Raw genomic sequence first — 12135 nt, 5'->3', positions numbered from 1 at the left:
CAGACTGGTGGCACCCAGCGTCAAAGCAGTGCTACTGTTCCTGTGTGGTCACCCTTTCTTTCTTTAGATCCACATTCCTGACGCAGCTTTATAAAAATACACTGAAACTAACTGCATATTGTTTATTAGTGTAACGCATCTGATCGTAATTAACCTGCAGCAATATAATGGGCCAGGGAATAGCCATAGTATTCCAAACACCATAACTGCTTTAGTGTTGTTACTCTCACAGCATCTTCTTCTTCTTTCAGCTGCTCCCGTTAAGGGTTGCCACTGCAGATCATCTTTTTCCATATTACTCTCACTGCACCACTCGGAGTATTTATAACACTGTATCTGAGTGAGGAATCACAGCAGCAGCTGATCGGAAAGAGAATTATCAGGAATACAGCATGAAGCAGACGCTGCCTGAGCCACAGCAAAACGCTTCAAAGCCTTTCCTGTACGGACCTCGCGTTTCAGAAAAAGTTTCATCCCAAGAACTCTAAACGCACTCAATCAGTCCATCAAGTGCTCCTTGTAGAACTGTTTGTACTTATTAGTACAATCACCTCACTGTAAACTTGCACTACAGTTATAATATTGCACAACCTGCGCCACTTTATAAAGCGCGTATTTACATGTGATGACGGTATTCATTTTTAAGATGAAATGCAGCAAAAATATGTTAATTATATTATACAGATAAAACTTTAACTTCATTTAAATAATCTGTATTGTTAATAATTAAACATGTGAGGACACGGTGCCGCAGCGCTAGCTAGTTCATGGATTGTTCCTGCATTGCGTTGTATTCTTGCTGGTGCTGACGCGACACTGGGAGGATAGATGGATAGAATAATTAAACACGTACTACGAAGATATTTCAATGTTCCTTAAAAGTTTTGAAGAATCAGCGTTTTAAGCTTACAGATGGCTTCATGTCTAATACAGAGCTGATTGTGTGTCGATTGGGTTTTTGGAGAAAGAAAAGTAAGGACAGGAATTGGAGGTTAGTACATTTGAAAGAGACAGTACTTCTGTAATAAATTATTTCATTGAAGGTCACGCATGGCGCCGCAAGCATCTTGCGTGAGATATGAACAAGCACTGCGTCACCGTGTTCTCATGTTTAATAACATGATTTAACTCCTATCATCATGAAAAAGATATCACGTATACATCTCAGTATTTTAATTATTCAGAGAGCTGTAATATCACGAATGTAATGGATTATGTGTCCTGTCGGAGAAAGAGAAAGCCCATTTAAGAAGCAGGTAGTGATTCACACACACAGAAGATCAAACACAGAACAAAGCATTTAACGTCCTACTTTATTAAAAATGGGATTTGAGAAACTAGTAAATTAAACGATTTTAAGATGAAGTTTATGATGTTCTACTTTAATGGCAAAATAAACTACATGATTAAAGTGGAAATTTCGAGATTAAAGTTGACATTTTGTGCTTTTTTCCACTATGTGCCTATTTTTTTTGTTTGTATCCTAATAAGCTTTCATATGACACTCAGACGGTGGGCTACGACTCGCCTTTTCACAGCGGCTTTGATATGTGACAACTTCTTTTTTATTTCGGGCACTGTGCGACTTTGTGAACTTGAGCTTTCGAGTTTCTCCGACACTCTGTCACTCGATCAGCTTCATTTTGTTGATTATCCCACTGTTTAAACAAACAAATAGTACGTTTTTCCTTTGCCTCCACTTGGTATTCGCTGAAATTCTTATATTTTCCCCCGTGCTTTTCCCATTGTCTTTTCACAGAAGGCTATTTATATTGATTTGCATATTCAAAGAGGCGTGATTCTGGGAGGAGTTGGGGCGGGACAGAAGGCACGTGCACGTGCGTTACTTTTCACGCTGATCGGGATTTATGTAGTGGAAGAACGTGAAAGTTTGCGTATGTACAGATTCCTGCATCTGGATTTTTCTGTGCGTACGCACATTTCCACTTTTGTGCTTACGCCATGTTATAGTGTGAGTTCTACGCACAGCGTTATACATGAGGCCCCAGGTAGGAAAGTGGAGGGGGGGGGGGGCACCTGTAACCATTTCTAGAGACTTCTTCATTCTGAAGTACCCCCCCTTACTATATCACCATAGCCGAATAAGGGATTAGCTGAAAAATGAAAGACCAGGTAGGAAAGTGGAGTAGGGGGGGGGGGCACCTGTAAACATTTCCAGATACTTTTTCATTCTGATGACCCCCCCCCCCTTACTATATCACCATAGCCGAACAAAAGGCATAGCCTGAAAAATGAAAGACCAGGTAGGAAAGTGAAGGGGGGAGGGGGGGATCTTTGCATTTCTAGGAAATTCTTCTTTCTGATGACCCCCCCTTACTATATCGCCATGGCAGAAAAAGGCATAACCTGAAAAATGAAAGACCAGGTAGGAAAGTGGAGGGAGGGGGGGGCACCTGTAAGCAATTCTAGAGACTTCTTCATTCTGAAGCACCCCCCCCCCCCCTTACTATATCGCCATAGCCAAAAAAGGAATTAGCTGAAGAATGAGATACCAGGTAGGAAAGTGGAGTGGGGGGGCACCTGTAAACATTTTTAGATACTTTTTCATTCTGATGACCCCCCCCCTTACTATATCACCAATGCAGAAAAAGGGATAACCTGAAAAATGAGACACCAGGTAGTACAGTGGAGTGTGTGTGTGTGTGTGGGGGGGGGACCTGTAAGCATTTCTAGAGACTTCTTCATTCTGAATTTCACCCCCCCCCACCTTATTATATCACCATAACAGAACAAGGGATAAGTTGAAAAATGAGAGACCAGGATGAAACCCCACCCCAGGAGGCCCAGAGAATGAACTGATTCACCTTGACACAGAAGAGCCGTGGCAGACCCCAACGACCATAAGAGATTCCAGTGGGAGTATATGGGGGTCTGTATCCAGCAGGGGGCGCTTGTTCCCTGGCATTGTGTTCTTTATTGATGCAGAACAGACTTGAGCCTTACTTCTCCCTTTAGTAACCAAAGCAGAAATGATCAGACGAGAGCAATACGGCCCAGGACGAGATCTCTGTGTTCAGCTTGATTCATAATGCAGCTCCCACTGGCCCCCCCCCCCCCCCCACACCAAAATATGATTCATAATAATTTATACAGTATATACATATCCAGGCCGGAGAGAAGCCAATGGAACGTACAGTCGTCATTCAGTTTCTTCAATGGGGAATGCAGACAGTTGTTCGAGTGCGGTCCGGTGGCGGGGGCCAGCATCGGTGGGCTTCTGGCTTTGTGATGGTCCTCGTCAGTATTCATACTCACATATTTGCATATTCATAGAATTTTTTGTGAGCCTTGCCAGGTACGGGCAACTGGTGTCAGAGCTGTCGATGTTATTTTTCGATTGTGCCCAAATCCCACCTTCCCCTGTCCTAATCACTCTTGCCTTCTTCTGACGGTGGTCCTTGGTCACTCTGGCCATAAACTGATTCAGCAGACGTCAGCCTTTTCAAATGCCTGCCCGGGTCGTCTCCCACCTGTTTCTGTCCAGCATCCTGGCCCATGTCACCCTGTCAGCTTATTCGTGGCTTTGAAATGAACTTCACAGACTACAGTGGCCCACTTCAGACCTATTACTACGGGGTCCACATGGTGATGTGTCTTGGAATCTGCAGTGGCGGGGACACCAATCCCCCCTTAAGGTCCACTAGCACGGGACCAATTTGGAAGTGTCAACCATCTTAGCATACATGCCTTTGGGGATGTGGGAGAAAAGCTGGAATAACACGGACAATGAGCATGTGACAGATTCTCATTCAGGACCCTGGATGTGTGTTGTGTGTTCTGCTCAGGCTTTGTGTTTTTCATTTTTTTTTATCAGCTTCCTTTTGCTGTCTTTGGAGGAGTTTGGGTTCAGGTTAACTTTTAGAGGATGCAGAGTCCAAATCAAACGTGAAATATTTTCACATTCTCCGGAGACGTCCAATGGACGCCAGCTGCGGACCTCCAGAGCTCCACTACACTGAGGAGTCGCCTGACATTATCCATTGGTGATACGCCTCACATTACACTGTGGTTAAGATTAGGGCTGGAGGCGGAGTTATCTGACTCAAGTCAAGTAAACCAGCTGACAAAAAACCTGCAATCTAATTGGCTGTCCAGTGGAGCTACTGAATCGCAGAGCTGCGGTGGTCTGCAGCTGGACTCGTCCCGAGGTGAGGCCCAGCCGTTTTACCAATTTGTGTCTGGTTATCTTAGCAGTCGCTACAGCCTCGTTAGGCTGTGATGACCGGGAGTGTATGACGTGTGGCATCATGAGGGCGATGACATACAGGCTGGCATTGTGCACTTCCTAGTTGGCCAAAATTATATTATAATGGGTCATAAGTCACGACCAGGACTTCAAATCAAAATCGACTTCACCCCAGCCATCCTGGTCCCAAACTTTAAAGGCAGACTTCACTGAGTTTTACACTTGTTTGCTTAGCAGATGATTTTTATCCAAAGCGACCTACAAAGGAGGTGTAGATATCAGTCTTGGGGGGGGGGGGGGGGGGTTGTTGTTTGGGAACAAGTGTGACAGGACAAGGGTACAAAATGAATTATCACGAATAAGGAGGAGCTATAAACCAAAGAAAACACCATGGCACTTGTTAATCACTCCTTTAGTTCTAAGAGCCAATCAAAACCACCGACATTGGACAGAAATTCACAGAATGAGGGGGGTCTTCAAACCCTTCTTAAACACATTGAGGGGGTCAGGATGGATTTCACAGGACCTGGAGGAGGGCAGTTCTGGCACTGACTGGCGGGTGGCCCCAACTCTTGAGGGACCACCCAAAAAACACATGGAACATAACAGAGGTAGCTTGTATGTACAGTGCATCCAGAAAGTATTCCCAGCGCTTCATCACTTTTTCCACATTTTGTTATGTTACAGCCTTATTCCAAAATGGATTAAATTCATTTTTTTCCTCAGAATTCTACACACAACACCCCATAATGACAACGTGAAAAAAGTTTATTTGAGGTTTTTGCAAATTTATTAAAAATAAAAAAACTGAGAAATCCCATGTCCAGTTGATTACCCGAGGGTGATCCAGGTCACAGGACCCTCATTGTTGAGGACCCGAGTGGCTGGACCAGGCCAAGGGGATGCCCACATTACACCTGGTTGCGGCAAATAGAGGGTCATTTCTGGAAGGTGGGACTGCACTGTGTGTCTGCCTGGGGGGTTGCCAACTAGTATCCCGAGCTGTTTTGTTATGTGGGGGGTGCAGCAATGTGTTGTACCAGTGCCTGCGTCCCAACCTGACCTGACCTCGCGACTCCCTTTACAGAGCCGATTGGGTACATGTGCTGTGAAATGAAGAAGTCGACCGACCCGTTCGCATTTACATGTCAGCCAAGCACCCCCAATCAACCTTGGGGTGGTGCATTTCACACCCACATGTGCACCTGCACGTGGCTTGTCCGCCTGCCATACTCCGAGACAGATACAAACTCGGCCTAGAAAATAACAAAATCAGCTTGGGCCCCAGCTTAATGAAGCAGGCTTGACGGCCTGAACAGCTCAAATGAACCACATAGGAAAAAAATAAATAAATCAATTTTAATTTATCGCTATTCAAAGACAAAAACAAAGAACGACATCCAAAATGATGCAAAAGCTGTACGACCAAAAGCCTCTGCAAAATGCCCATCCTTCCATTTTCCAACCCGCTGAATCTGAACACAGGGGTCTGCTGGAGCCAATCCCAGCCAACACAGGGCACAAGGCAGGAACCAATCCTGGGCAGGGTGCCAACCCACCGCAGGACACACACACACACCAAGCACACACTAGGGCCAATTTAGAATCACCAATCCACCTAACCAGCATGGCTTTGGACAGTGGGAGGAAACCAGAGCGCCTGGAGGAAACCCACGCAGACACGGGGAGAACATGCAAACTCCACGCAGGGAGGGCCCAGGAAGCGAACCCAGGTCCCCCAACTGCGAGGCAGCAGTGCTACCACTGCGCCACCGTCTGCAAAATGTGAAAGCTCTAAATCCATTGTAACAGGAGGTGACCCCGGGCTGATGTCCCGACTGGAATGGATGGGATTCCCTTACCCTAAATGGGTAGAGAGAGGATACAAAAGGGGCTTTTTATTGTGACTGTCCCCAATTTCACATGCCGTTGTTTGAGATGTCTGCTTTATAGCGCCCTCTACCTGGAGCCCCCCTCAGTATGCCTGCCTGCGAGGCTCCTTTGATTCAGAGGTTTAAATTTTGACTTTTAAATGGAGCAAAGGTTAACAACACAGGACGCTCCTGCCAGGACCTCAAGCAGAGAGGAGCAACAACCCTGAGCACAGGGGTCCATGTTTTGATTCAATCCTGCATGTTTTTGGTTGCCTGGCATTATTGGGCAATACGGACGAGCCAGCCTTGTGCAGACAGGGTAACAGCCACACACCCATATGCCAGGCAGCATTAGAACTGAATTGGGGGATTAAATGGATCCAAACAGGAAGAAAACATGCAAACTGCCCACTGAATACAACCCGGAAAACAAGTGCTCTGAGGCCTGCCAAGCTGGCGTGCCACTCAGGCCACAAACATAACATCATCACACCCGCCTAATCCAGTATGGGGGAGCCATCCCAAAAAGCACTTGGCACAAAGTAGGCTGAGGAGGAGATGCCAGTCCATTGCACAGCCCACTCACACACACACACACACACTTCCATAGAGGCCAGTTAGCCTGAGTGGTCCACATCATACTCGACAAGTCGCCCACCTCCGTTGGCACGTCTCATAGCTTGGCATTTTCATCTGTGAAGAAAGCGCAGGCCAAAGCTCTGGGCTGCCTGGACCTCCATTTTTTTTTTTTTTGTTTAACACACACACAGCTAATCTGAAGGTGGAGCCCCCCCCCCGGAAGCATGAAGGAGGGCGGAGCAGGGAGTTAATAATTGTGGCTTGTCTGTGCCCACCACTGCCAAGGTGCACTTGTGTTCTTTGGCTTATTTTACTGCACAGCCATCAGATCAGCCCTGCATTACATGGGATTATTCCAAATTTTTCCCAACGGGATGGACATTTTTGTTTGTCACCGGGGTAATCGTGGTGGCATTTGAGGGCTCAAGTCACACATGAAGAGGACGCGCCGTCACCTCCCAAGCTACTGGATGGCCTGGCTAGGCGGCCGAAGGGGGATTCACCTCTCAACGACAGTTCACTCTGCCCTTTCAACAAATGATTAACACGGCGAGCCGAGTTGGGATATTTTTCATGGAAAGCAGGTGGGAGAAAGTTTTGTTGATTGCACAGCACATGGAAACGTTGATGTTATTAATAAGAGTACGGAGTCATGGGGGTCTGTGGGGGGGGGCACTGCAGTGGGTTTTCTGTATGCTGGGAGACTGTAAAAAAAAAAACAAAAAGGTGATCAGGCCGATCCGAGTAACTCCAGGCCATCAAATGTTAAGGAAAAGATGGAGCAGTGGCTGTCAGGAACAGACGAGTTAGTGAGGAGTCAGCCTGGGATCAGATGAGGAAGGCCGAGTTTCACTGATATGCTGGAATTCTAGGAGGAACCAGAAAAAAAAAAAACGTACGATGGGAGAGGGGTGGAGGAGATCATCAATCGGGAATTTGAGGGGGCTTGGGCGTCAAACCGGAGAAGTGGGAATTCAGGGCATAATACGTAGAAAGCTCGGCTCGTGGCGTGGAGAACATCGCCAGCATTGGGTGAGGTTAGAAGTGGCATCCAGCAGGGGTCAATTGGCGTGGGGGCAGTGGATTCAGGAAGTGTTCAGACCCCTTGACGTTCCCATTCAGCCCATCCATCCGATTCACCTCAGTGGTCCAAACTGATGTCAAGTCGAGATCTAAAGGTACCTACAACTCCCACTTGGTCATTTATTCCACGTCTCTGATCTTCTTTGTGTCAAAAACAACAAGTTTCCAAGTTGTTGCAGAATTTATTCTAAAATTGAGGTCCAGTCCACTAATAACTTTCTTATTTTGAAAGTCTTCTCTCATGTTGGCCCTTGTGATGTCCGGGTTGGCTTTAACTGTCACTCCTCCCTTGAACCCGGGATATCGATAGTCACAAACCGAGGACGGACTGGCAAAGCAGGACCCCCAAACAGCAAGAGATGGTGTGTGGAGGTGCTCAGTGCTGTTTACTCACCGTGCTCAAACAACACATGGAGTGCGGTGCAGTCATCAAGTGAGTTCATAACTAATCCAGAATAGAAAAACAGCAACAGAGTTCAGTGGGGCTCAGAATGAAAAAATAATCCAATGACGGTTAAAAAACAAAAAATCCAAGCAGAAACCCACTCAGGATCTGCCGTCTAAAAACCCCTCACAAGCCTCTGTGTCTCCTTCTAGAAGCAATTTATCCTCAGGTCACCATCTTCTCCTCCGATGGGCACAGACCTCTCGCCCCTTTTAGAATCCGGTTTGTGGTCCCACCATCATCCTCTGGCCTTCAGCAGGGAACTCCCATGATCCCCTAATCAATTCCTCCAAACCCACCCCCCACCCCACCACCATCCCTTGGACTTCAGCAGAGAACTCCCATGATCCCCTGCATCCCTCCCCACTTCCATCCTTTGGACTTCACAAGGGAAGTCCCATGATCTCCTGCTGACCCACCCCCTCCCCAAACCTCCATCCCTTGGACTGCAGCAGGGAACTCCCATGATCCCCTGCTAACCCCACCCCTCCCCACCATCGCCATCCCTTGGACTTCAGCAGGGAACTCCCATGATCCCCTGCTTCCTCCCCTCCCCAAACCACCATCCCTTGGACTTCAACTGGGAACTCCCATGATCTCCTGTATCCTTCCCCACTGCCATCCTTTGGATTGGACTTCAACCAGTAACTCCCATGATCCCCTGCATCCCTCCCCACTGCCATCCTTTGGACTTCAGGAGGGAAGTCCCATGATCTCCTGCTGACCCACCCCCTCCCCAAACCTCCATCCCTTGGACTGCAGCAGGGAACTCCCACGATCCCCTGCTCCCCCCCCCCCATCGCCATCCCTTGGACTTCAGCAGGGAACTCCCATGATCCCCTGCTTCCTCCCATCCCCAAACCACCATCCCTTGGACTTCAACTGGGAACTCCCATGATCTCCTGTATCCTTCCCCACTGCCATCCTTTGGATTGGACTTCAACCAGTAACTCCCATGATCCCCTGCATCCCTCCCCACTGCCATCCTTTGGACTTCAGGAGGGAAGTCCCATGATCTCCTGCTGCCCCACCCCCTCTTCAAACCTCGATCCCTTGGACTTCAACCGTGAACTCCCATGATCCCTTGCTCCCCCCCCCCCCCATCGCCATCCCTTGGACTTCAACCAGGAACTCCCATGATCCCCTGCTTCCCTCTCCACTGCCATCCCTTGGACTTCAGCAGGGAACTCCCATGATCCCCTGCTTACCTCCCCCCTCCCCACACCGCCACCCTTTGGACTTCAGCAGGGAACTCCCATGATCCCCTGCTTCCCCCCCTCCCAATTGACATCTCTTGGACTTCAACCAGGAACTCCCATGATCCCCTGCTTCCCTCTCCACTGCCATCCCTTGGACTTCAGCAGGGAACTCCCATGATCCATGACAACAGTCATCTCTTACATTTCAGCAGAAGCTCACTCGGAGGGCTTGGTTGCTCACCAGGAGGGGTCCTACCTGTTATGTTTCAGCCAGCATCCATGGCTGGGATTCAAAGTCACGTCTCAGGTTTTTTGTGCCATATTTGATGTCATTTATTTCTATTAACGTTTCTTTTAATTATTATCTACAGTTTTCCTTGTGTTTATTTGTAAGTAATAATGTCCTAGGTTATGTGTTTTGTGGGTGGTTCCACAAGGGGCGGGGCCATCCACCAAATCGCCACCAGGAACACCCCCACCCTATTTATGACAGGGTCTCCCTGACGGTTCATTTTGATTATGGTATGGAGTGCAGAGTTTCTTCTGAGTATCCATGTCTTTGTTTTTGCCTTACAATTTTCTGGATTTTTGAACCTCTGCTCTGTTTTTGTATTTGTGTTCCTTGATTTTTTTTGAACCTCTGCTCTGTTTTGTGACTACAATTTTTGGATTCTGATTTTTGCTGTGCTTGCTTTGCCTCCTCAGGTGTCTCCTTGTGCTTTTTGTGAAAATAAACCTTTTATATTTTATAAAGATTTGTCCCGGACCTTTGGATTTCTAGTTGGGGTTTTTGATGGTAGTGTCTGTCAACAGCAGCGTATGGCTACGTCACATTCATTTGTGGTCCTGTTTACGGAAAAATCAATGTATAGTGCAGTATTTGTGTTGTAATATACAGTACTAAGTTATAGTAGCATACTGTGAAAGTAAAGCAAATAATAGCTAAGAATTTATTGTTAAATTTACAGTTACATGTATTACAGTCTAAATATTCTCAGTTGTAATAGACATTTTTCCCCCTTTGATGGAGGTCCATAGAGGGCTAGTAAAGGATCAAAAATCAAAAATAACCTCACATTCAGATCATCGACCTTGAAACAGTCTAAAACGTTACCCCACATGCGTAGGTTTGAAAATAGTCATTTTGAACCTTCTCGGAGTGACTCTCAGAGGGCGAGGACCACCGATAAAGAATATCAAGATATCAAGAATATGATCACATTCATGGTGGGTAACCATGACAATGCATAAAATGACACTCCACGTGCTGACACTGATCTCCATTTTTTCCAATTTTTCTGAAAAAGAATAACTTTAACCCCTTGTGTCCCATTAGGGGTGAACCACTGGGGTGGGTACATGCACAGTTTCAAGTCCTTCTGATCATTTTTGTTGAAGACAAAAGTTGCTTCATTCTTTGTCATAAGGGTGTCATTTCCTGCAATGAGGGTTTTCCAGGTCAGAAACAAGGGGGAGGTGGACCCCCCAAAGCTCAATGTCTTTGTTGTGGGATACAAAATCTGTAAGTTTTGGTCTGTATTTTCATTATATTTTGCTCAAGACAACACTAGATGAACTTAAACACAGGACACATCAAAGCATATCCTCTTCCCAATTGTACCTCACTTTTAAAACAACTGTTCAGAGAAAAAGAAGAAGACATGACGATGCCTCAGGTTATCAATTACTTTATAACCTGAGAAAGGATGGGCATCTGGGATAACAAGTTGTTAAATGGGTTAACAGCCTGGGAAAGGAAGACCTGCTAGTAGGTACTAGGGAATCCATTCCCAGGAATTCGTGAATCCTGCATTTCATTCCCAGGAATCCTGGGCTCCCGGGCATCTCACATGTGAACGGTTTTAGAACGACTGACACTTATTTTTAATAAAACTACTGCTCTATGTTGACACAAATAAAAGACTAACCTTATCTACAAGCAGTTCATGCTGTCATAGAAGTACATGTATATTTAGTTGTGGTAATAAGTGCATAGAAAGCACAACGTCCTCACAGGTGGTAGTGCTGCTGCTTTGCAGTAAGGAGACTGTGGAAGATTGTGGGTTCACTTCCCGGTTCCTCCCTGTGTGGATAGCACTTTGAGTACTGAGAAATAAATAAATTATTATTATTATTATTATTAACGTGTCCACCGTGCGGTCATCTGTTTGAGAGCGCACCTTCGTGCAGAAGTACGCCAGCCGCTGAGAAAGCACACTCTGCCTCCACTGATGTAGGCGGCACAATCATCAGATACTGATACACTTGTTCTAAACAATGCCCGCGCTTGCCGTTGCGCTGAAACACCGTCATTTCAGCTTTTACTGATGCATCCAGTTTCTTGTCATCATTCTGTGATGGCAAGTTTCTTAGCACAGATAATGCAGAAGCAACAGACTGACGCATTTCAATTTCAAGTTGCTGTTCAAAGCTGTTGTCTGATGAAGTGCAATCTGCAGCAATGGCGCCTCCTTAATTATTTTCAACTATAACTCTGTTATTTCTTGATTGATTTTTACACTTTTACACGCTATATATGCGAGCTTGGCCGTTCCCGTTACAGCAGTTTCATTCCTGGGAATGCGGGAATGAAAAAAGTCCAGGAATCCCGGGCTGGAATGGATTCCCTAGTAGGTACTGAGCAACATCAAAAAGTCTGGGAAAATGGACGAGTGAATTCATTCATCATATTGTCAGCCAGCCAATCGGAATATCTAACAATCACATCCAGCGAAATCAAACCCCCCC

General features: G+C 46.4%; 1 protein-coding gene across 1 annotated transcript in view; it reads left to right on the top strand.

Moving 5' to 3' along the window:
• The first annotated feature begins 6892 nt into the window (after positions 1–6892).
• LOC114656996 (uncharacterized) overlaps positions 6893–12135 on the top strand; it is a 146344-nt gene continuing 141101 nt past the window's right edge. Inside the window, exon 1 of the mRNA XM_028808697.2 lies at positions 6893–7244. The gene's annotated coding sequence lies outside the window, so the exon portion shown is untranslated. The remainder of the gene's footprint in view (positions 7245–12135) is intronic.

Source organism: Erpetoichthys calabaricus, chromosome 9 (assembly GCF_900747795.2).
Source record: "Erpetoichthys calabaricus chromosome 9, fErpCal1.3, whole genome shotgun sequence".
NCBI classification, from domain to species: domain Eukaryota; kingdom Metazoa; phylum Chordata; class Cladistia; order Polypteriformes; family Polypteridae; genus Erpetoichthys; species Erpetoichthys calabaricus.
The sequence above is the reverse complement of the archived record's forward strand: the minus strand, read 5'-3'. Positions and strand labels throughout refer to the sequence as shown.